Source organism: Colius striatus, chromosome 2 (assembly GCF_028858725.1).
Source record: "Colius striatus isolate bColStr4 chromosome 2, bColStr4.1.hap1, whole genome shotgun sequence".
NCBI lineage: Eukaryota > Metazoa > Chordata > Aves > Coliiformes > Coliidae > Colius > Colius striatus.
The window spans coordinates 113,509,707-113,532,333 of record NC_084760.1 but is presented as its reverse complement, the minus strand read 5'-3'; positions in this window follow the sequence as shown (position 1 = coordinate 113,532,333).

Genomic DNA, 22,627 nt, shown 5'->3' with positions numbered 1-22,627 from the left:
AACTTGAAGGACTGTTCCAGAGTGACGACTGGCTCGTGTTCACAGCTCTAAAGCTGCTCATGCTGTAGGAATAGTAAGTTGTGGAGGAAAGTACTTGTGAGTTCAGGACTTTATCCTTTTGTCTAAATAAAGAAGAAATTGGAAGTTAGCTAAGTAATAGTTTCTTTTTTTAGAGACACATTAAATGTTAAAAGTTTCTGTAAAGTATATTTATGGTATTCTGTAGTGCTGTGAGGGCAGAGTATATAATCATCGGCATATTAAGTAAAAATCATTGGAAACATCTTTATTAGGAGAAAACATGAGAAAAAAAATCTGTGCTGTTGATCTCCATCCATTTAGTTGCCATGAATAGAATTTGGTCAGAAGTTGGGTTAGGTCTGTACTGCAGCAGAGTTAAGCAGCTGTCCCACCACAGACAACCATTTATTAAATAAGCAATGTTGTTAGCATTCGTAGTTGAGCAGAAGTTCTATTTCTCTTGCTGATGTTGCATGCAGACACTTACCCTCACTGCCCTGCCTGACCTCCTTCCCTCAGTTGGGGTACCATGATGGAAGGAGAAATGAAACCTATTTCACATGGTAGCAAAATTGTATCAATCTCTTGAGGTTCCAAACTTTGTCCTGGAAATTAATGTTTTTTCTCTCCTTGTTTTCTGTGTTTTAATGAGTCTGCCTTTGTCCAGATTTACAATGGCAAGTATTAAGTATTTACAGTGACAAACCAGAGCAACTCAGATGAAAGTTAAAGGGAAAATGAAGTAGCAGAAAACTTCAAAGTATTGTGTTTCTACGAAGTGGCCTTTTGTGAAACTTATCCTACCATTCTCAAAAGAAAAAGCAGTCAAGTTGCTTAAGAGGTTTGGATTGGCTGGCTGATCAATATCAACTATTAGCAATGCTGTATTAGCCAAGACCTACGCTGTGCAGCCAGGCCTTATTACCACGATGTCCATTTATTGATACTAACACTTGATCATAACAACAGATTATTTTGAAGTTATTTCTGATGAATGTTGTCCATATGTGTTATATGGCATGATCTTGCAAACCTTTACTCGTGAGGGTAGTCAAATGTCTTCAAAGATTTGCAAGAATGGCCCATATGCAATACAACCTCGATTATCCAAATGTCAGGGGAGACATTGAATAAGTTCATATAATCGACATTTTGAATAATGAGGAAATTTTCAGTGCAATTAATAGATGTCAGGGGACATGACCATCTTCCAGATGATGGAGTTTTCAGAAAATTTAGGTTTTGATAGCTGGGTTCCTAATGTGTATGCTACTGACAGACTGAAATGGCAGAACATCTGAAAAGTGCCTACGTAGTCCTTAATAGCCCTTCCTGTGGAATCAGCCAAAGTTCTGTGTGCTGTGGTGTTGGCGTTCAGGGTCAAATTGTCACAAGCATTTAATGTTGCAGCAACTCTGCTGTTAGGAGTCAGATTCCAGGAACACGGTGTTAAATCAATATTGTAATTGTCTGGAGGAAAATCTTATTTAGAAATACATCAGTGTCAACTTTGGAATGCGGTTTTAAGACAAAAATAATCCCATAAAAACATGAAAGTAAAAAAGTTGAAGGGAGGAAACTCCTGGAGGTAATGAAAGAGGAAGGAAGTGAAAAAAATCCAGATTCTTTTCTACAAATGTGGCAATAGCCAAGGGAACATCAGTCTGCGTGAGAATGATTCTCTTTAAACTTGAAGTTGGTCAGTCACAGATAATCCAAAGCCAAAATTCCAGTTTTCTGACTCCTGTTCATCTGCGCAGCCAACAGAAGGTGCTGCGGTGGGAGGCACTCGTTTCCTTCCTCCCCAGATGGCTGCACATGAGCACCCAGGGATGCATATGGCTCTGCTGGCTCCCTGGGCAGAGAGCACCGACAGTGCCTGTGCTCAGGTCTGCACCGCCACTGCGTGATCAGAGTTTAACTGCTCTAACAAGCAATACGGTCTTGCTAGCTCCTCACATCCTGATAAGGAGCAGAAGCAGAATTATGATGATCACAAGTGATAGTACGCTGGGGATGTTTGGGATTCGGTCCTGAATCAAAATACTAATGTTTGTAGGAAGCCCAAACCGACGCATCAATTTATTTCGGCACAGAGATGAGCAATCGCTTGTTTCCTAGGAAACATGGGACTGTGCATATGCAGCTCCGAATGTGCGCCCTAATGTTTTCCTTCACGTTGATAGAGTAGAAAGTTTGTCCGAAGAGATCCATTATGCTTAAAGCAGAAGGGAAAATAAATTTGGAAAGTTGCACCATTTAAAAAAGAAGGTAACAGCAATACTGGCAAAGTCATAAGGAAAAGGCAGAAGTAATTCAAGAAAATAAAGGAAGTGTCCTTTCTGTCTGTCTCATCTAGGAATCTGGAGATTTTTATAGTGCAGAGCCATCTGCTAAATTTCATTTCGTGTGCAACTTTACTACCTCACCATCATCTGCTCATTAATCTGCCTTTTTTAGGTCTACTTCTGAAATTCTGAACCTTTGAGCATCTGTCAAATAGCTGCCACTGCTTTTGAAGCAGTAGCACGGTGTAGTCTAAAGGGTTTTTATAGTAAGTCATTTTGCATGGTGTCGGTATTACACAGCAAATGCTTAGCCATTCATGAGATGCTCATTTCAAGCTTGTCAGTAGGGTGTCCACCACACCCTTTCTCTTCATATTTCTTCCTAGAAGAGTAAATAGAATGTAATTTGTAGAGATGTGTATTGTGTCCCAAAATATGGCTTGGACTGCATGGCAGCATTTGATCCTCTTTTAATTTGAGCTGTGTGCTTAGGTGACAGTTGCCAAAAAGGACTGAGGATTATTAGTGCAGATCACTGACCCCAGCAGGAGCCTTACCATTGACTCAAGTGGCTGAAACACGGACCAAGGTCAAGGACTTTGGGATGTTGTATTTGGCTTTAATATGGTGTTTCAGACCCGGCCACTGTATTGTGACTTGGAGACACATTGCAAAGCGGAGCCCAGGGTTTAAAGAAAAGTGTTCATATCCACCTTCTCAATCAATGGTTAGTATTCCTCAGATCCAGTACTGCATCCTTCAGAGGTGGTCAAATGACTCATTCTTCATGTTCATTGTTAACAGCCACAAAGAAAGGAACTAATCTAGCTGAAATGCAGAGTCCTGGCAGCTCTGTCTGGGTTCGTCTCAGACTCATCCATACCTCCCCTTTGGTGTGTTATTCTAACGGCAGGTGATCTGATGTGTTACCTGCAAGTGTGCTTTGAATTCAAATCCTTGCTTCCTGGCCCCTTTGGAGGCGAGGCAGTCCATGAAGCCCTAGGAGCCAAATGAGTAGTGGCTGCCTCTGTGACTAAATGCTGCTGGAAATAGCTATTAGCGGATCTGAGGGACTGGAGTCCTCTCCTGCCAGATGTCTGCCTGGATGTCACTACCCTGTGTGAAGCTTATGGATGCCTTTGTCGTTCCTGCCCTGAGGTTCTGCAATACGGGGTTGTTTTTAGGCATTGATTTCATTTTGCCTGCTTTAGGTAATTGTCAGTAGCAGTGGATGATTCAGCTCAAGAATTGTTTTCTTTGGGGGCTAATCATTCTGCCTTGATCTACGCTCCTAAATTTAGAGGTTAATCTCTGCAGGCTTCTTCTGGGGAAGGCTGAAGCTTCCACTCTGAAACCTCCTGTGAAAGGACTAACCCTAGGCATTTTGAATCCTACTCGGAGTCTTTCTCTTTTGATTATGTATGGGACTAAGGAGACTGTATTTCTAATTTAGGCAGTTACAGATGAGGTACCACAAGATGGATGAGCTGATCTAATAGCCTGCTGATACTTCCTGACCATGTGTTCCTGCTGTTTCTCTTGCTTTAGCTTGGGTGCTTGCACTAAACTGGCAGGAAACTATCCCAGCAAAAAAACACAGGGCCAAGGTAACTTGAACCCTCCAGCTGGGATGAAGGTAGGGACCCGAAATAATGGCAGAAAGAAGGTCACTCTGTGGAATAGGAACACTCAGCTGTGCCTGTGATCCTTAGTATCCTCCTTCTGTCCTTTAACCAAGGGTCAAAATAGCGAGCTCCTGTTACTGCTGTGACTTTCCTCAGTCCTTTTAACCACAACGGCACTAACATGTAGTGCTGCACTCCTGATGCTGCAGGAGCTTCTAACTCTGCTGAATGATTAGGGGGCAAAAGAATTGAGAGCAGTGATTCTGAGATGGGAACAAGGGTATATCCCTCTTTCAGGAATGTAATTGAGTTATTGAGGGAAATAGCCAAAAATATGTAATAGCTCTTTTTGAAGAGGAGACTCCTGGCCTCTGAGATGTCTTTCAGTGTGGGGTATACAATCAAATGAGTGAGTTTATCTGAGTGGAAGGATAAGACCCTTGTGTATCAATAGATAACCTCTTGACAGTAGTTACCGTCATTTAAAATCCAGTAGCACTCCTTTACTGCAAATAAAACCAAAGCCCTTTGTTAAAGTGAGTTCCAAGATGTACTTCTTGTCTGGTATTTAGAAATTAAACCTCTGCAGTGGACAGAACAGAGATTTTGTTCTTATCTATCATCTCCCTCCATTAATGATAATTAATAGTGGAATAGGTGGAAAAATAGCAATTTTTGGTGAGAAGAAAATATATTGGTTAGAAAGCTGCCATGGTTTTTTTTTTTCACTGACTTTGTAGTTTGCATATCTTGAGTCTAAAGTGGCTGACATGATGAAGGAATTGATGTTGTCAGAATGTCTCAAGTAAAGCCTCCAAGCAGTAGTGGAAGCTCTCTTCCTTCTGAGCACCTTAGCCTTTTCCGTGCCTGTTTGTGATGGATGAGTTGGAGGAACAAACTATGAGAGGAAATGCATTTGAAAGAGGGACAGTGAGCAATGAAGTGATGGCCTCAGCCTCCAGAGTCCAAAGGAATCATTCTACGTTGGGCCAGAAAGCTAAAATCTGAACTCTGCAATTAACGTTTCAGACTTCAGAGGTTATCTTTTTGTGTGACCAAACTAGCACACGTGCATACAGCTCGGCAGGGAATGAATCGTGCTACGGATTTACTTCTGGGCTGTGCAGTTGGATTTCTGACAAATCCATCCAGTCTCATGCTGTGGAATGTGTGGACAAGGTTCAATTTTGCACTGATGGAAATAGAAACCTCTTGGTATACTGAGTTCAATTTGTTTTCACATGTGGTGTGTTGTCTATCTGGTATGTCTGTTTTATTTATAGCTAGATAAATATATATATATTTTTAAAAGGCTAGTTGGCGATTTTCACATCAATATTGTGTTTTCAACAGAAAATGGCTTATTAGTCAGCAGAGACTGCTGGCAAAGTTTTATCGTTTGGATCTAAAAATATTTGGTCTTAATGAAATATTGAGAAATAAAGGCTTGGAATTGTGGGTGTTTTTCCCAGTAATATCCTGAAGAACTTGATGCATCTGTTAACAAATCGGTTTTTGTTGAAAACATTTTTGAGTTGAAGTATATCACAGCTGGCTCAGGCTTCATGTATGTGTTATTTTGTTTGCTGAGACCACGGGGAAAAAAACTTACTTGTGTAATAGGGAAAACTAGGATTTGCAAGGGCTGGGGTTTGCTGTTGCGTTTGGGAGGTTTTTTTTGGTTGTCCAGGGATTAAAAAAAAAAACCCCAACAACTTGCCTTGGTAAATTTGCCAGTATTTTCTTTAGATCTGGCAGCATTTCTTTGAAACTCTGAATTCCAAATGGTGTTCCCTGTTTGCTTAGTGAAAGCAGGGGGCCCACTTCACAGTGTTTGCTCTGAGGTTGGTACACTGACAGGCACGTATTTGTCCACATTTTTTTATTATTATTAACTAGAATAAGCAGCTTAATAACTAGGATTAAACCATCAGGTCATGACAGAGGAGCTGCAAGAACCAAATTGGAAAGGATTCCAGATGTGATTAGATGAATACCTGCCCTTCAGGGGAAATAGTTAAGTGCGCCTCTGTTTTTATAGGTAAGGTAAATGTCTTGGGCCATTCTAGGCAGGTATCCCAGGTTTGCATTTTCACAAAGATACTGTAAATCCCTAGTGCCACAGCACGGACTCTGTTCTAGACTTGAGCCAAAATTGCCTCCCTGATGAAAATCAATGATTTTGCCAGAACACACGAGATTCTGCTGTTACCGTGAATCATCTACATTTGTTATAAATGTAAAGGTGTATTTATGGCACATCAGTTGATGAATATTTCCTTAGGAGAAGTGGGGAGTGAGGAAAAGTTGTGATCAGAGACCTCTGCTGAAAGAGAAGGTTCCACCTACTGCTGAAACAAACAGCAAAACCTTACTGGTTTGGGGGAGATCAAATATGGTCGTGAAGTTAAACCTTCTCTCGTTCAATATAAAGAGATATTTAAGTATGTTTGTCAAGATTGAGTTTTCAGTATATTCACATACAGATATGTGTTTGGGGTAAGAGAGACTATTAAAAGTCAGGTGCAGGAAAATTATTTGTGGATAACAGATATCTATTTAGAGATCAAAATAATGTAAAATCCTTCTTGTTTGACTACAGAAGTTCATTCTGTTAGGAGCTGGCAAATTCTGTCTTGCTCTTTTGGGATGAATGCTGAGAAGGAATTTTTTGTCCTATGTTAACTACTTTGGACCATCTTTGTAGAAGTATCTAGGTGCCAAAATAACTGTGTAAATCTGGCCCCAGAGCACTACAATATGCTTCCCCAAATATTCCATTGAAATACTGTTGTGGTTTGTGTGATGGGAGATGTATTGCACAAAAAGACCTCACAAATCTGTCTGTAAAACAGCTCTGCTGTCTGCCTAGACACCATGTAAGAAAAATGAAATGGACTTAGGGCACCAAGTTAATATCGGGGAAGAAATAAAACGTCAAGTTAGAGTATATGATCATCCTGAAACCTCTCTTCCCTGATCAGTCTTGAGCATTCAAGCTAATAGTGCACATGTGCTTAGATGTCTTCTAAGGCAGAACACAAATATAAGGCTTTGAGAGTGTAATTGCAAGAATGACTCCAGATAAGTTTAAATAAGTCTTCCAGAAATTGACAACTTTCACTGGTTTTGTTGGGTTCCTCTATATTTGCTTTACTCCACTTAATTGAAAGGGTATGTTGGTGTAACTTAGTCTAAGGGGCCTGGAGGGTTACACAGAGGAGGACAGCATCAAGAAGATGGAATGCATCAAGAAGAGTATTGCCAGCAGGTCGAGGGAGATTCTGCTCCACCTCTACACTGCCCTGGTGAGGCATCATCTGGAGTCCTGTGTCCAGTTCTGGGTTCCCCTGCTCAAGAGGAACTGGGAACTTCTAGAGAAAGTCCAGTGCAGGGCCACCAAGGTGATCAGGGGACTTGAGCATCTTTGTTATGAGGAAAGGCTGCAGGAACTGGGGCTGTTTAGTCTGGAGGAGACTGGGGGACGGATCTCATTAATACTTATAAGTATATAAATGGTGTATGTCAGGAGGTTGGGACATCTCTTTTTTTTTCTATAGTAGCTAGTACCAGGATGAGGGGTAATGGGATGAAGTTGGAACACAAAAAGTTCCTTTTAAACATAAAAAAACTTTCACTGTGAGGGTGATGGAGGAGTGGCACAGGCTGCCCAGGGAGGGTGTGGAGTCTCCTTCCTTGGAGGTCTCCAAAACCCACCTGGACATGTGGTCACCTACGCGACCTGATCTAGGTGCACCTGCTTCTGCAGGGGTTTGGACTAGATGAGCTCTAAAGATCCCTTCCAACCCCTACCATTCTATGATTCTGTGACAGAGGAAAAATCCAAGTTGTAACAGTTTCAGACTAACCCTGTTTCAGCGCATAGCTTTTTCTGCTTACTCTTCTAGCAACTTGCTACAGGAAGGATCAAACCTTTGTTTTCCATTTCTCTGTGGTGTGGAGGAGTGTTTCAGGTGATTGTAGAACCACTTGGTCAAACTTGCAGTTTCCACCATATTGTACTCTACAAAGATGCTGTTCCCTAAGAGAGGTGTGTAGTTGTGCAGGAGTCAAAGGAAGAAGTCCTGCAAAATATTGGGGTTTACAGGTTTCTCTTACTAGTTTCTCTTTATTTTTTGCCATTTCTGATTTTTTTTTCTGTGGCTTGGTGCAAAGCTTACTGAAGTCAGTCTTTGTGTGAATCTTGATGGGCTTTTGATTAATGCTATTAGAAAGTTTGTTTTGGCTTCTGTTGTTGAGAAGTTTGCATGGCTGAAGTGAAATTAAACACAGAAAGCTCTCTGCATCTGTGTCACCTGCAAGGGCAAGAACATGGACACTTCCTGAACTTACCAGCCCTCATTTCTCAAATCTTATGTTGCCATACAGCAGTGTCCGGCCATTGTTCCTAAGAGTAATGCTCTTCTAGTGTAACACCCAAGATCCTTTTAAGAGAATGAAGGAGGTTTGGCCGCTGGGGATCACAAAAATAGGTGTGGGTCAGGAGGAGATGACTGTCTAGGCAGGCAGAAAGTGTTTAGTAAAATACAAAGAAGGCAAGATACAGCAATAGGCAGCCTGAGTGATTTCCAAAATGTCCATGGCCCTTTTGGCAGTGGGACTTGCCCTGAGAAATCCCTCTCTGTGGGTTTTGAAAAAAAGCACCTTTTCCTGCCACAACTTAGCTCTGAGGGCATTTCAGCATACTGCTGGGTATTGCAGAGCTAGACCAGATGCAGTTGAAAACTGAAGGGTCGCCGCTGGTTGCAAGAAAGTGTTTTGATAGGGACAGATGTCAGTGACTTAAGGTTGAAAGAACTGCTATGGTGCAAAATGAAGTCTTTCAAAGGTAGATCTGGCAGACTTCTATTTGGACCTCATGCCATGGTTTGTGTTTCAAATGAAAGGCAGCCTCAGCTTCATTTGAAGTCTCAGGCATGAAATGAGCATTGGAAGAGGTGATACAAGCTACAGATAATTAATTTGTCATTTGCTTTTTTAACCTCCTTATTCTTCCCTGAAGTATTTCAATCTTCTCATTGGTGCCCCTAGGCCTTTCTCAAGACTAAATGGCTCTGATAAAAAGTGAGATCATGATGTAATGAGGTAATCTTTTTTCCCCCCTCCTCTCTTTCTCTGTATTTCTAGTGCTTCCAAAACAAATATTTAGGTTAAAAAAACAAACAAAATGAAACCCCATCCCAGGCCCATAGGTGAAGTAGTCTTTCATATTTTTATTACTGCTCTAGTAACAGTTTTCCCCACACCTGTGGCTTTAATGAGGCTTGAAAAAAATGTAGGAAAACATCAATATGCTGCTCAGTCTGAATAAAAGCATTTTGTTTTTTTCAAGTTAGTCTGGAGATTGTTGCAGTTGATAAGCCTTTCTAGTGGGCTTTGAATCTGGCTACAGGCTTCTTAATTTTGAAGGGTGCAGGAAAAGGAAGAGTTGAGGGGCTTTTGTGTGAGCAAGCTGCGTTAGGCCCATTCCACAGAGGATGTGCTTTTGCTCCTCACTTCATAAATTCATGGTAGGAGCAGCTGTGGAAGAAACAGGGCAGGGAAACCCCAAGTGTAGGAGCATCTTTGACCGATGCTGCTGCTTAATTACCCTCTTGCCTTTGCTCCTGAGACATACGCTACTTCCTGGGATGGTGGATGCCTAAGAGCAAGAGGAGCTTCATTGTGCCCCACGTGATACTTGGGAAGTTATTTGAATCTGGGAAAGTCAAACTGATGATGATTTTATAAAAGAAACCAAAACCTCCAAACATGACAATGTCAGCTTTTTTATTAATTGAAATTATTTCACCTGCTCTCTTATTTTTTAACTATACCTTGTTTGAATGATTGGGGAAAAAAATGAACCAGCAAGTCTTCGTTGTATATGTCCTGAATTGACATTATATAAGTAACTGCTGTTATATAAGTAGCTGCTTACAATAATTGATTGATTGATCTTTATCAACCTGTGGTAAAGACAGAAGTCAAAAGGCATTCCTGATTTTTAATGGCTCTGTCTCTAAAGCCCTACGTATGACTTTTTTTCCTCCAACTGAGATTGATATAGACGCTTTTGTCTCAAAACAGAGACCCAAGTAGCAAATTGTTGAACAGATTTCTCCTTTGAAAATGCCACTGTCACTTGAAAATGCCATGTGTACAATGCAGCTGTCTGACTTCTCAGGATTACAAAGAGACAAGACCACGTGAAGCCTATAAACAAGCTTGTAACTCGATGTGTAAAATTTCAATGTTTATTTCAAATGTTTTGAGACTCTCCTTTGCTGTGAAGCAGTGTGTTTGCTTGCAAAAACTCCCACCCTTCAAATGATCATATTGAATTTTGTAGCTTTTGTCATCACTTCTGTTCACACACTCTTCCACAAGTCTGAATAATGCAGTATGTTTTTAGTGTCAAACTTGTTCCTGCTTTTTTAGTCTTTAATCTACTTTTTTTTCCCCAACCACACACTTGTATTTTGGGTTTTTTTTCGCTTCTTTTTTTAGTTGTTTCTATCAATTTTTTTTTTTTTTCTTTTACCATCCCCTCTTCAGATGTGGGCTTCTGAGTTTCCCATTCTGAACTGTCACTGAGACACATGCTTTTAACACATTCTTATTAACATTAAAACAATCCTTCACAGCTAATTCAGCAAAGGGGAGGAAGTGACTGGCTGCTGTTGGTGTTGATGAATATGATGACTATATCAGTTTGTCATCTGGCATTACCATTGTCCTCTTCTTCAGCTGCTGTTCATTTGAGTTTATGATCTTACAGAAGTATCAATATGTGATACTTCTATTCAACTTCAGCCAAAAGAGATCTTTCAATAGAATAATAAATCCCTTTTGTTTCAGCTCTGTGTATATTGCAACACCAGCTTGTGATATTGTGATGAAAATTCCATAGTCCAAACAGATTTAGTTCAGATCAGTGGTTACATAGCAAATCTCCTAGGAATATTTATGAACAGATGACACCCTTACCAGAACCAGATCAGCACACGAGAAGGCCTTTTGCTCCTGGAGGTGCTTTTTTTATAGAGTGAGATGTAGATGCATTTAAGGCTCATATCCTCTAGTCAGGAGAAGTTAGCTTTTCAGAATGTCTGAGCCTTGGTTGCTGCATTTCCCAAATAGCATAGCACAGTACCTGCATCCTCTTTTTAAACGGAACTTGACCTTCCAGCTTCAGCTGGAGTGATGATGAGCAATGCCTCTCAGAGACAGCTGCTATATTGCACACCAGAGCTTGCTGCCCTTTTCAATAATCTTGGCAACTTACCCCAGTGCTTTCAGAAAGAAAGTACAAAGGATGGTTCTTAGCATAGCTCAAGAAACAATCAGTATGCATCTTGTTGTCATTAATAATAGATTTTTTTTTCTCTCTCTTTCAGGTCTTAAATCCTTTGCAAAAGAGAGAAGTTTGAAAACTACAGTCTTCCTGGCTCTACTTCTTGAATTTTCCAGTTGTTGCTGATGACAAGACAGACTAGGACCCTGCTCCGAGATGGCTGGTGCTAACTCTGAGAAGGTATGTTTGTGACTTTCATATGTTCTATATATCCTTAGTCTGACAGCGGCTCTGTGGATGCAGTGGAGAAACAAGAGGTAAATATTGCATTGCAAGATGGTGAAATGCTGTGGGACATCTTTGTGGGCCCTACAGTAAGCATTTGAACATATTGCCAGGCTCTGTGTGGCCAAAGGAGTTTGGGAGAGGTTCATGTGTGTGGCAGTTCAGAGTGTCATTACATACTTAGCAGCTTGGCTTGATACCTGTTGGTGTATAAAACTTAGTCTTCTGCATAATCCTTTGAATCCCAAGTTGCTAAGGATACAAGACCTCAAGGATGTGTAACAGTCAGCTTCTCAGTGTTTGGCTGGGGCATACATGCTTCTGTAGATTATCTCAGATGTTAACTGCTGCAGTTGTCTGTCCCCTTTTGTTGCTGCCCTCAAGTGAGATGGGCTGTAGGGTGATCACTGCCATTCACTTGTCTTTGTGTCAGTGATGAGAATTGGAAAGGGCACTCTTGAGTATATGCTGCAGCTACGTATTGCTTCATTTTCTTATTGCGTGAGTTGAAAACTTGCCTTTGCTTTGATTAGAATTCCAGGGGGGAGACAAAATAAACCATGTTGGACTTATGTGGGGCTTCCTTTTTAAGTCTGTGTAAGTGCAGCAAACAGTAATTGCTCATAAAAGTGTTTTCCCTCACAGTGGGAGACAAATTTTTTTTAATTAATGCCTTATCTGCTTTCAAATGGAGAGTAAAAAAAAAAGAAGGACTTGGAGAAGGACAGAGATGTGGCATTGCTGTGAGATCTGATATGCAAGCAAAATGCAATGGGGATTCTTTCTGGAAGATGCTTTTCTGGGGTGGAGGAGGAGAAAGGCAGATGGTTTGAGGCTGTTCTTAGTCCAGGTACATCCCTGGGAGAAGTGGGATGAGAGGTCTTGAGACTGCAAGAGCTGTTTTCTGGCTACCGTCAAAGGGTCTTTGCTTTTGTCAGGGTCTGTATGCTCTTGTGAAAATACAAAATTCAACCATTTCTTCATGAAGCTAAAGAAAAGCAGCAGACTGCTGGACTGTGCACCTTGTCTTAAATGAGAGAGCAAGATAAATCCAGCTTCCAGAAGAAGGAAAATAAAAAGCATATATAGCCAAGGCATTGCAGAATGTACTTAGTTCCTACTTTTATTGTGCTGAGCGTTGCTAGCTGTTCTCTGACCTTGTACATATCCATAATCATCTTGGAAGACAAATAGAACATGGAACAGTGACACAAAGTTGAAGGTTTATTTGGTCAAAAGCTTATCACAGCCTGTATTAGAATGTGAATTTATTAACTTGTCGAGTATTTTGATGCCTATCTAGACACAGTGTCTACTCTTGTGTACTGCCAGTTGTCTTTTGTTTTGTAAATGTGAGGAAACCTGTGGCAAATACCCATGAGGTCAGAGCATACATCTAGGCAGGTTTGCAGCATACCTCATCTAGTGATAACTCATATGTTTTTATACTGAAATGTGAAATAGATTCCTTCTAGCTAAAAGGTGCAGAGAGAGATGAAAACCTTCTAATTCATCAGCTTTCAGCGAAGTTGATAAATTACAGTGTAAACAGGTTGAAATACCAAATGTGACTTCACTTCTTCTTTATAATTCTAAAGAGTTTACACACTTCCAAGAAAGATTTACATGAAGAACACAGATAAGTAAATAAACGGAGTGAGTATATGATTAATGTTTTTTAAATAGTAAATGCTTCCCATTTGTAACATTCTTGAAATAGATTGGCCATGTAGGCCTTGTTTTTCTTCCTGCTTTACAAGGCTGCCTGTGTTTTGTTTATTTGCTGTACAAATTTATGTTCAATGCCTCCTTTTCTATTTAATCCACAGGAGGATTTTGGTCACTGGCAAGATCATTAAACTGTATTAATATATATTTAATTAAATCTTTATAACAAAATATGTGTTATAAATTACTCTATTAAAAGGACTGAACAGGTTGAATAATGACAAAGGAGGAGAATGAAATTGTATGTCTGAGTGAGATCAAATGTAATGTTAAGAAAAAGACACACAAAGGCACACAGTTTCACTTTTCTAAGATGCTTCAGGCAACAATGAACACCGTGACACAATCGTAGAATCACAGAGTGGTAGGGGTTGGAAGGGACTTCTAAAGATCCCCTGCTCAAGCAGGCCCACCTAGGTCACACAGGAACACATCCAGGTGGGTTTTGAAGACCTCTGGAGAAGGAGACTCCACAACCTCCCTGGGCAGCCTGTGCCAGGGCTCCCTCACCCTTACAGTAAAGAAGTTTTTCCTTATGATTGTGTGGAACTTCTTGTGTTCCAGCTCATGTCCATTGTCCCTAGTCCTATTGCTGGACACTACAGAAAAAAGTGTTGCCCCAACCTCCTGACATACACCTTTTAAATACTTGTAAGTAATACTGAAGTTCCCCCCTCAGTCTCCTCCAGACTAAATGGCCCCAGTTCCTGCAGCCTTTCCTCATATGAAAGATGCTCCAGTCTCCTGATCACCTTAGTGGCCCTGCACTGGACTCTCTCTAGCAGTTCTCTGTCCCTCTTGAGCTGAGGAGCCCATAACTGGACACAGGACTTCAGATGAGGCCTCACCAGGGCAGAGTAGAGAGGGAGCAGAACTTTCCTCGACCTGCTGGTCACACTCTTCTTGATGCATCCCAGGATGCCATTGGCCTTCTTGGCCACAAGGGCACATTGCTGGCTCATGTTCAGTTTGTTATCAGTCAGGACTCCCAGGTCTCTCTCTGCAGAGCTGCTCTTCAGCAGGTCAGTCCCCAGCTTGTACTGGTGCATGGGGTTGTTCCTTCCCAGGTGCAGGACTCTGCACTTGCCCTTGTTGAACCTCATGAGGTTCCTCTCTGCCCAACTCTCAAGCTGGTTGAGATCTCGTTGAATGGCAGCACAGTCTTCCCAGTTTGATGTCATCAGCAAACTTTCTGAGGGTACACTCTGTCCCCTCATCCAGGTCATTGATGACGATGTTGAACAAGACTGGGCCCAGAACCAATCTCTGAGGAACTCCACTGGCAACAGGCCTCCAACTTGACTTGGCTTCGTTCATCACCACCTTCTGAGTTACGATCCTGACAGAGATGCAGTGACTCTAAGGGGCTGGTAGCAAGGCAGCCTCAGTGATATAGTCTGGGGAAAGTTACCCTCTGAGAAATGAGGAGTCTGTAGACAAGATTTGGTTATTCTCAGTTCACGTGCCATAGAAATCTCCATGCTTTGTGTAAAGTGGTGATTTCAGAAGTGTAACTAAATCCTAGTTCTGTAGAAGACTAAAGCCCCATCTATTTGTTTAGCAATTGTGTCAGCACATTGCTGAGTGTAGACCCACAGACAGGAATGTAGAATAGCCTGTCCAGTTTGGAAGAGCAGCAGGAGCTCATTTTGTGGTGGTTTCAAGCAAGGCAGTGGAAGTAGCTCAGCTCTGCATTGTCCAAATTAGAAGGGGTTAAATTGAGTGGCTGAAGAACATTAAATACAGTATGTAGATAAGCTGAGTCTGAAGGAAGAGTTCCTTTCTAGCAAAATTCAGTAGCACCAATATAATGATTGCCATTTCAAGTTAGATGAGGCTTATTCAGAATGACTGAATAAAGCTTTTAACGTGAAACCTGGAGGATCTAAAATCTGTAGAGGAAAGCTTGGTTACAGAATGGCAGACATCAAAATTCCAGTGTTCTCACTGCAAAAGGGAAGTCCCAACATTTTGAGTACCGTATTGATATCGTTGGTGAAATGCTTCGAACCGTTCAAACTTCTGGTTTGTTTCAAAATGTTCAGCTAAGAAGAGTAGCTCAGGAAGAAGTGGTTCCGTTTGGTAGGAATCCTATTTTAATAAACCTAGAATGACAGCAGTGGTCATGATTCACTCAGACAAACAAGATGAGGAATTTCTTCAAACAGAAGCTAAGTGAGTGTTTGAGTGACTATTTACATACCTCTTATTAGGAGCATCCTGCGCTAAGTGTAGGTCAACACAGGCTTTTAGTTGCTTAGTTCCATTGTACCATTCTTGGGGTTTTTTAAATTTATTCTTTAAAAAGAATGAATAAAAAGTATTGTAGTTGCAGCTGGCACTGCAGTGGGATCTCTGTCCTGTCCCTGCCTCTGCTGAGCAGGAAGTTTGTGTCTGGGAAGTTCATGTTGTTAGTATATGCTTTGGTTTTCCTCAGTTGTAAAGGAAATGAGGATATTGAAATGTGTGGGTAGCAAGGGAGAGGGGAGATCATTGTGTAAGATAACTATTATAACTAGGCAGTAGTCGGCTTTAGCACCAGCTCAAATGCTACATCTCAATGAGTTAATGCTGCTGAGACTGTTGTGTTAGAGATTTTAATTTATATAATGTAATGGTTTTGATTCTGACTCAATAGCAGTAAATCTGTGGAAGGGGGAAAAAGATAATGATCAAAGATAGTCTTATGATAGTTATGGGCATGATTCAGAGCTCTGAATCTCTGTTTCAGTGAGAATGTTTCAATCTGGCACAAAAACAGGCTTCTACTTCAGTCTTACTGTGACCACTGTTGCCCAAATCCTTTAGCATTTAGATGCAAAACCTTAGAACTATACCCTCCTAAATCTGAGCAGTGTTATTTCACTCTCATACGTTCCGCCCTGCTCCCACGAAGTTCATAGCATTCAGATTGAGCCTTGGATTCATCTTCTCATGGAGAGGTGGAAGCCTATAAGCTTAAGGGTCCTGAAGTGTCTGTTAGAACTGTGCTGTGTTTGGCAATTTGTATACCTTTGGGGTTGATAGAACTTTTTTGGCAGTTAAGTTTTCACTGCCTGAGTTTTGCTCTGAGATTCAGGTTCAAATAAATCTGAAATATGGAGCAGAATTCAGTCCAAGTGAGTGAGTTTCCCATGGTTTCTGTCTGAAACAATAAATCCTTCCTGAGAGAGAGAAGAGCAAACCTCCACCTTGGTTCATCCAAAAGATTTGCAGATGCTTTTATGAAGCTGGGTTTAATTTGGGGTTTGTAAAAAAGCTCTTTCCTATTCCTTCAACTCCTGTTTCAACTCCAGCATGTAACCCTGGCTGTGTCAGAGATAACAGGAGTTTTTTTCACTCCCATTTGCAGCAAAGGCAGGATTTCCCACCCTGAAGTCCTGCCGGTTTCTATTTATTGCCTCTGCAGGCCAAATACCGAGTGAATAAGCACACTTAGTGAAACACCTATTGATTTCAAAGCTGAATTTTCAAAACCTTGGGTTTTCATGCTATTCCCCTTACCTCTATTAAAATTGGAAATGTATTAGCTATCAAATGTCCTGATGACTCAGTAGATGACAAAATGCAATGGAGGAAGAGTGGCACACTGCAGGCATATATGTTCCTGGCCCTTTTTACTGCATTTTTAACCAAGACTCTTTTGGCTGCCTTGAAAAATTCAGATGCCCGCTTCCTCAGCACTCGTTGCACCATCTGTACACACGGCACACAGTGTACCTCTTGATTTAAAAATAAGAGCAGCATTGTTCTGCTCTCCAACCCGCAGCCTGCTGTACCGCATGAAGTGGCGCAAAAAAGTCTGTCTAATCGATCCTTATTTAATAAACAGTGTTATCAATGCCTTTGAGACAGCTGTACAGTGTATGACATGGGGACATCAGGACATGTGCTGGCTTGTGTTAATTGGCATGGCAACGTTGGTTTTTTGGCCTGGCACACCGGATCGAAAATTGAATTTACAAAATCAAACTGTAGTTATCTACATTCCTTGATGTCCTCCCAGGTGAGCTACTGGGCTTCATGCTAATAACTTCTAAAGCAAGCAAACTTTAGCTAATTATGTGCTAGCTTATTCTCCCTTGCTAAATTTTGGCAGGTTGCTTCTGTAAATTATGAAAAATAAATGTGAAATATGCAGATGTCTTTTGTTTGAAGCAGATGTTTGGTCCGCCTTGCCAGAATCTAATCAGCTGTTTCCCCAGAGTTGTGGGGTTTTTTTTCTCTCCCCCTACTTCCAGTATTGTCCAAGAGCTTTATGAAAACATGAAGGGTTGGGGGAACATAGAACAATAGGACACTATTTTCCAGCTTACCAGACTTCAAGGTAACTCAGGGTAGATTTTTTAGGCTGTTGTCCTCTCTGACTAGAACTGCAGCAGATGCTGGCAGAGGGCCCGTAAGACACAATATTGTCTGAGGACAGGCAGAATGTGGATGCAGCCTTGTGTCTAGTGGGGGAGGTGGCAGTGACCTGGGAGGGAGCCAGCAAATGCCAGCTTTGAAGTCCTGATGGTACCAGTGTGGCTGAGACCCACAACTTGTGCGCTTCCTTCATGGGAAGCCTCACATACGGGGGATGCTACAGATCTCCAGCAGCATAGTGTGCCTGTGTTAAAGGCAAGGTGGGTAGCAGCATCTGTTTCCTTCCCTTCTGCCCCAAATGGCCTCCCTTCATGCCCTGTTGCCCACAGCATGGCATGGAAGGAGGTTATGTTAGCCAGTGTTGCACCTTGCACTGCCTGTCTGGGTTAGATGGAGCCTAGCAAGGAGGTTGCAGGTCTTTGTTGCAGTTTTGTCCAGCACTAGCCTTCAGCACAGGGTCTGAATCTGTTCTTAGAGGTGCTTGCTGTTTGCTGTAGCCTCTTGGTTATAAAAAGCTTCAGAAAATGAAGAGTCTTATCCATGCTATACCTTATACTTTACTCTTGGTCTGCTATGTAGCATGAATTCCAATCCACAGCTGTGCTGACGTAGCAGCTGTGCCTCCCTTGCTATGGCACTCTACCTTTCCAAGAGCATTTCTGTCTCAGCAACAGCAATTACTACCATTAGAATCACAGAATCATGATAGAAACCAACATAAAGTGCAGAAAAGGGTCCAGATGAAGATCCCTTGAACCTCAAGGACCATCCTCCCTGCCATTACAGCTCCAGCAGGCTCATCAGAAGTTCAGTAATAAGAACGGTAATTATTTTTTTAGTACAGTGCTCAGCACCCGCTTTGCACTTTCTGTTCAAGGCTTCACAGCACTTGATTGTGCATGGATTTAAACTTCCAGCACTCCTACAGGGTAAGTATCATTATCCCCACTTTGCTTACAGGGAAACAGATACAGAAATAGGCTAAGTGATTCTCTTAGAAGGAGAAAAGATGAGTTCTGTGTTTAAAAGACTTTGCAGAGGATCGGCATCCTGATTTTCTTAGGCCGTGTCACAACCTTCTACTGGAAGCGTTTTCCTGGCTACCATCAGGGCTCCTCACGTGGATCAGCAAAGAGGGAGGTATTCCTGCTACACAGTGTTGGGATTTGGCTCTCTGTTCAGAGCACTTCATTTGGAGTGGATGTGCTGATCACTTCCAGAACCTGTGCTCTTAGTGTTAGGTACTTGAACTTGAATGGCAAACGTCTGCCTGAACTGGTGCTAACAACTGAGCATCTCTAGCAACCACGAGGTACAGAGCAGTGAGCAACTTGTAAGAAGTACTCTGGTACTATGGCACTACTTATTTCTTTTTTATCATGACTGAAGCACAAACCAGGAGCCTGTTGTGATAGGTGCTTTGGAAGCAATTAAAATGAATAGTTCTTGCCCCAGGGACACAGGTCTCGAGACTGGGGCAAGATGCTCTTTATGTTGTAGATAGATTGCTGGAGGGAGGGATAATTCAACAGTCTAAAACTGCTAGGGAATTTTTTTTTACAGTAAAACTTGAAGAGAGAGAAAGAATTGTTGCAAGGTTTATTTTTTTTAAGCATCTAAAGAAGGGTTGAAAGAATCCATTTTTGGTCCTTACAGAAGCATGTGTTTAATCTGACTATCACGAAGGAGTATTATTTTTTGAAGATGAATCCTGGTGAGGCAGGATGAATATATAGCCTTTTGATTATTCAAAAAAAAATTGTACAAATCAAAATAAATTTGCCTGAGCAATTTAAAATAATTAACCTTTGACAAACCTCCCTCTCTGGTAATGGAATAGTAACTATATGAATAAAAGATAAGTCGTGACATTCGGTGAATTACAATATTCATCCCATAAATTACAGGATAAGATAGCAATATGATCTACATTTTTATAACTGTAAAATGTCCTCAACAGTAGCCCCCTGTGCTCTTTGAGTTCGTTTTTTTTCAGTTTCTTTGAGGTATACGACACCTTTTTATATGAGAAGCTTCCCATGTGATGTTAAGTTCTCACAGTATCCACAAAGGCTGTGACCCAAGACTTCCTTCCCCACTCTGAAAGGGGGAGTCTTTGCCTTAATGGGAAACCCATGCTACAAAGGGATTCTCCTGAATGGTAACAGTAAGTGCAAATTATGATCCTGGGAGTCTCCTGCTATATAACCAAGTACAATGCCAATAAACCAGGGGTGTAAACCACATGAGCATATGGACAAAATATGGTCTGAATGGCATGATTATGTTTCTCAGGCCATAATGAATTCATCCCAAGGTGCAACTGTACATCTGTTGTTATAGTGTTCATGATAGCAAACACTACAGTTAAGGTTGCAGTTTAACTCAAATTATAGCCACCTGTTTCCATTCACTAACAACTTTCTTAAAAATGATTCCTTCTGGACTGGTTCATATCAGTCCTAAAATAGTCATTCGCTTACATATTTACTTGGGAAAAAATATGTTTGATTTATAGAGTAGACAAACTAAAAGATTCTCACTAATTTATTTCCTTAAAAATAAATCGAACCCTCTGGCTTTTAAGGGACTTAGCTAACTTCAGTTAATTTTTTTTTGGGTGAGTACTGTATTGGGCTTTCTGTGACTCACTATGTGGCTGCAGGTATGGAGTAGTACTGTGTAAAAGCAGATCCAAATACTGCATATAAAGCTTTAGCTGCTTAGAAGATAGTTTTTGTCAAGATTTGTTTGCTACTGTCTGTTCTCATTGTGTAGTTGGTAAGTGTTGCTTAGATGATATCTCATCTTCCTGTAGCTGGGATAAATCCACTCCACTGTCTTTACAGACTGGAGAGGAAGGATGGGGTGCTTGAGTCTTGACAATTGATACTGAGGAAGATAAGTTTCTTTCCAGAAAGTTTGCCACCCCTCTGGGAGGGATGAGGTACTAAAGAGACTATCAGCTGTAATCAAAACTTCAAAAATGGCAGAAGAGGAAAATCTAGTTTCAGGTTTACAGACATGATGTTCACTTTCAGTGGCTGCCTTAAGCAATTTTAATGAAAATTTCAACTTTGCATATAAAAATTCCTAGTTCAGGTACGTAAATGCTAGAGGAGAGTCTGGTACTGCCCCTTCCACTGCAATGCATGTCAACTTTTTGAGGTGCAAATGAGCCTGAGTGTGATAGATTAGCAATAAACAGCGTTTCTGGAGCAACTATTTCTTAGCAAAAGTCCATAGTGCATCTGTTATTGAATGCCCTCTGTCGTGTTTTCACCTGAGGGGAGTAAACATGTGACCATGATTTCAAGTTTGGTTTTGATATTGCACTAGAGAGAGTATTGGGCTGTGTGGTACGTCACTGTATTGGGTTTCATCCTGACAGCTGTCCAAGTGCAGGAAGGAAATTACATGGTGGTTCTTGAAAGTCTAACTCATCACGTCATGGTCAGCTCTCTCAGAGCAGCAAATGCTGATCCCAGCATGATCAAGTTAGACTCCAGGTTAATCCACAAGGGTTGATTAAAAAAAATCTTTCTCTTGAAACTTCAGAGCATTATTGTTCCATTTCTCTACGTGTTGCCTACTGCTACTCTGGAAATGAATGCAAAGCACACAGGGGTGCAACAGAAAAGAGAAGAAAGAATTTCTCTGTTCCTTTCATTACCGCTTCAGTACTTTCGCTCTCACTAAGGACAGGGCAGTTCACTAGGGCAACAGAGTGCCTCTTTCTCTATGTAATAGTATTATTCAGCTTTTATAGACAGTCCAGAATATAACTTGGAAAAGATGCTCATGCCCTTACACTTTCTTAGTAAGGGGAAAGCTGAGAAGAGACTTGTCTGCAGGCTTGCAGCAAGACAGTAGTGGCAGACGCGGGATTGGAACCAAGATCCCAACCAACCCCGTGCTTGCCCCTGGGGCTCTCCTTCCTCTGTCTACTGGCTCTGCTGCCTTCAAGGTTTTCCCTGCCTGTGAAGGTGAGAGCATTAACGGGCTGTAGTGTGACAGCTCTGCAAAACTTCGGCCAAGTGCACAGAAACTGTTCATTTGGCAAAGTCACTCCACAGTCATGTGTTCATTGTTATGAGCAGGGGCAGCATTGTGGTAGAAATTATTGGAAACCATAACAAAAGATTTTTTTTTTGTGGGGTTTGAAGAAAAATAACTCTTTAAGTTGTTCCTAAAAATTAGGACTCAAACAACCTTTTTGTTCATTTGCTATCCTGTTAGCATATTTTCTACCAAACTCTCTTGTTCTCTTGGGTGGGACAGAGGAAGATACTAGCAAGATGGGCAGATGGATGGCAAGCTGCCACTCAGCCTGGAGCTTGCAGTCCACATCTACTTAGACCCAAAGGGCTACATGTGGCATAATTTGAAGCCTAAAAGAAAAAATGGACTTTCAGTGACTCATTTCTAATAACTCTTTTCCTTACTTTTGTTAAAAGGTGTCTTAGTTAAAGCTTGTATTATCACAGCTATAAAGATACACTGATAGCATGATGTAGTAATTGCAGTAAATTATCAAGATGAAATCATTAAGGCAGCATTTTGTGTTACTGCTGCTCAAGGTAAATGTCTTCTCTTGCAAACGTGTGTGTACGTATATATATACATATAAAGAAGAATTCTCTTGCAGCTTCAATATTGATAAAAATAAGGGAAGACTATCCTCTTCTGGTGCTACTTATTGACAGTGTCAAGAACAATGTAAATGAAACGGAACCAACGTGTCTTCTTCCCTGAGCTCTAACTGGGTAGCATTGTAGCTCATTTTAACAAGCTCTCAATCATAAAGTGGGATTTTTTCTTGAACTTGCAGGCAGAGGAAAGAATAAGGATATTTTATGCTTACCATTTAGCCATTTGCAGGCAAAATGTTGTTTACATAGTTGAATTAAAGGTGAGGGGAATATGAAATGAACTATTCTCTTTTCTTTCTTTATGGCAATCTTGTGTGGATTTTCCTGTTTTGTATGAGTGATCTAAGAGGAGAGAAGGGAAACTCT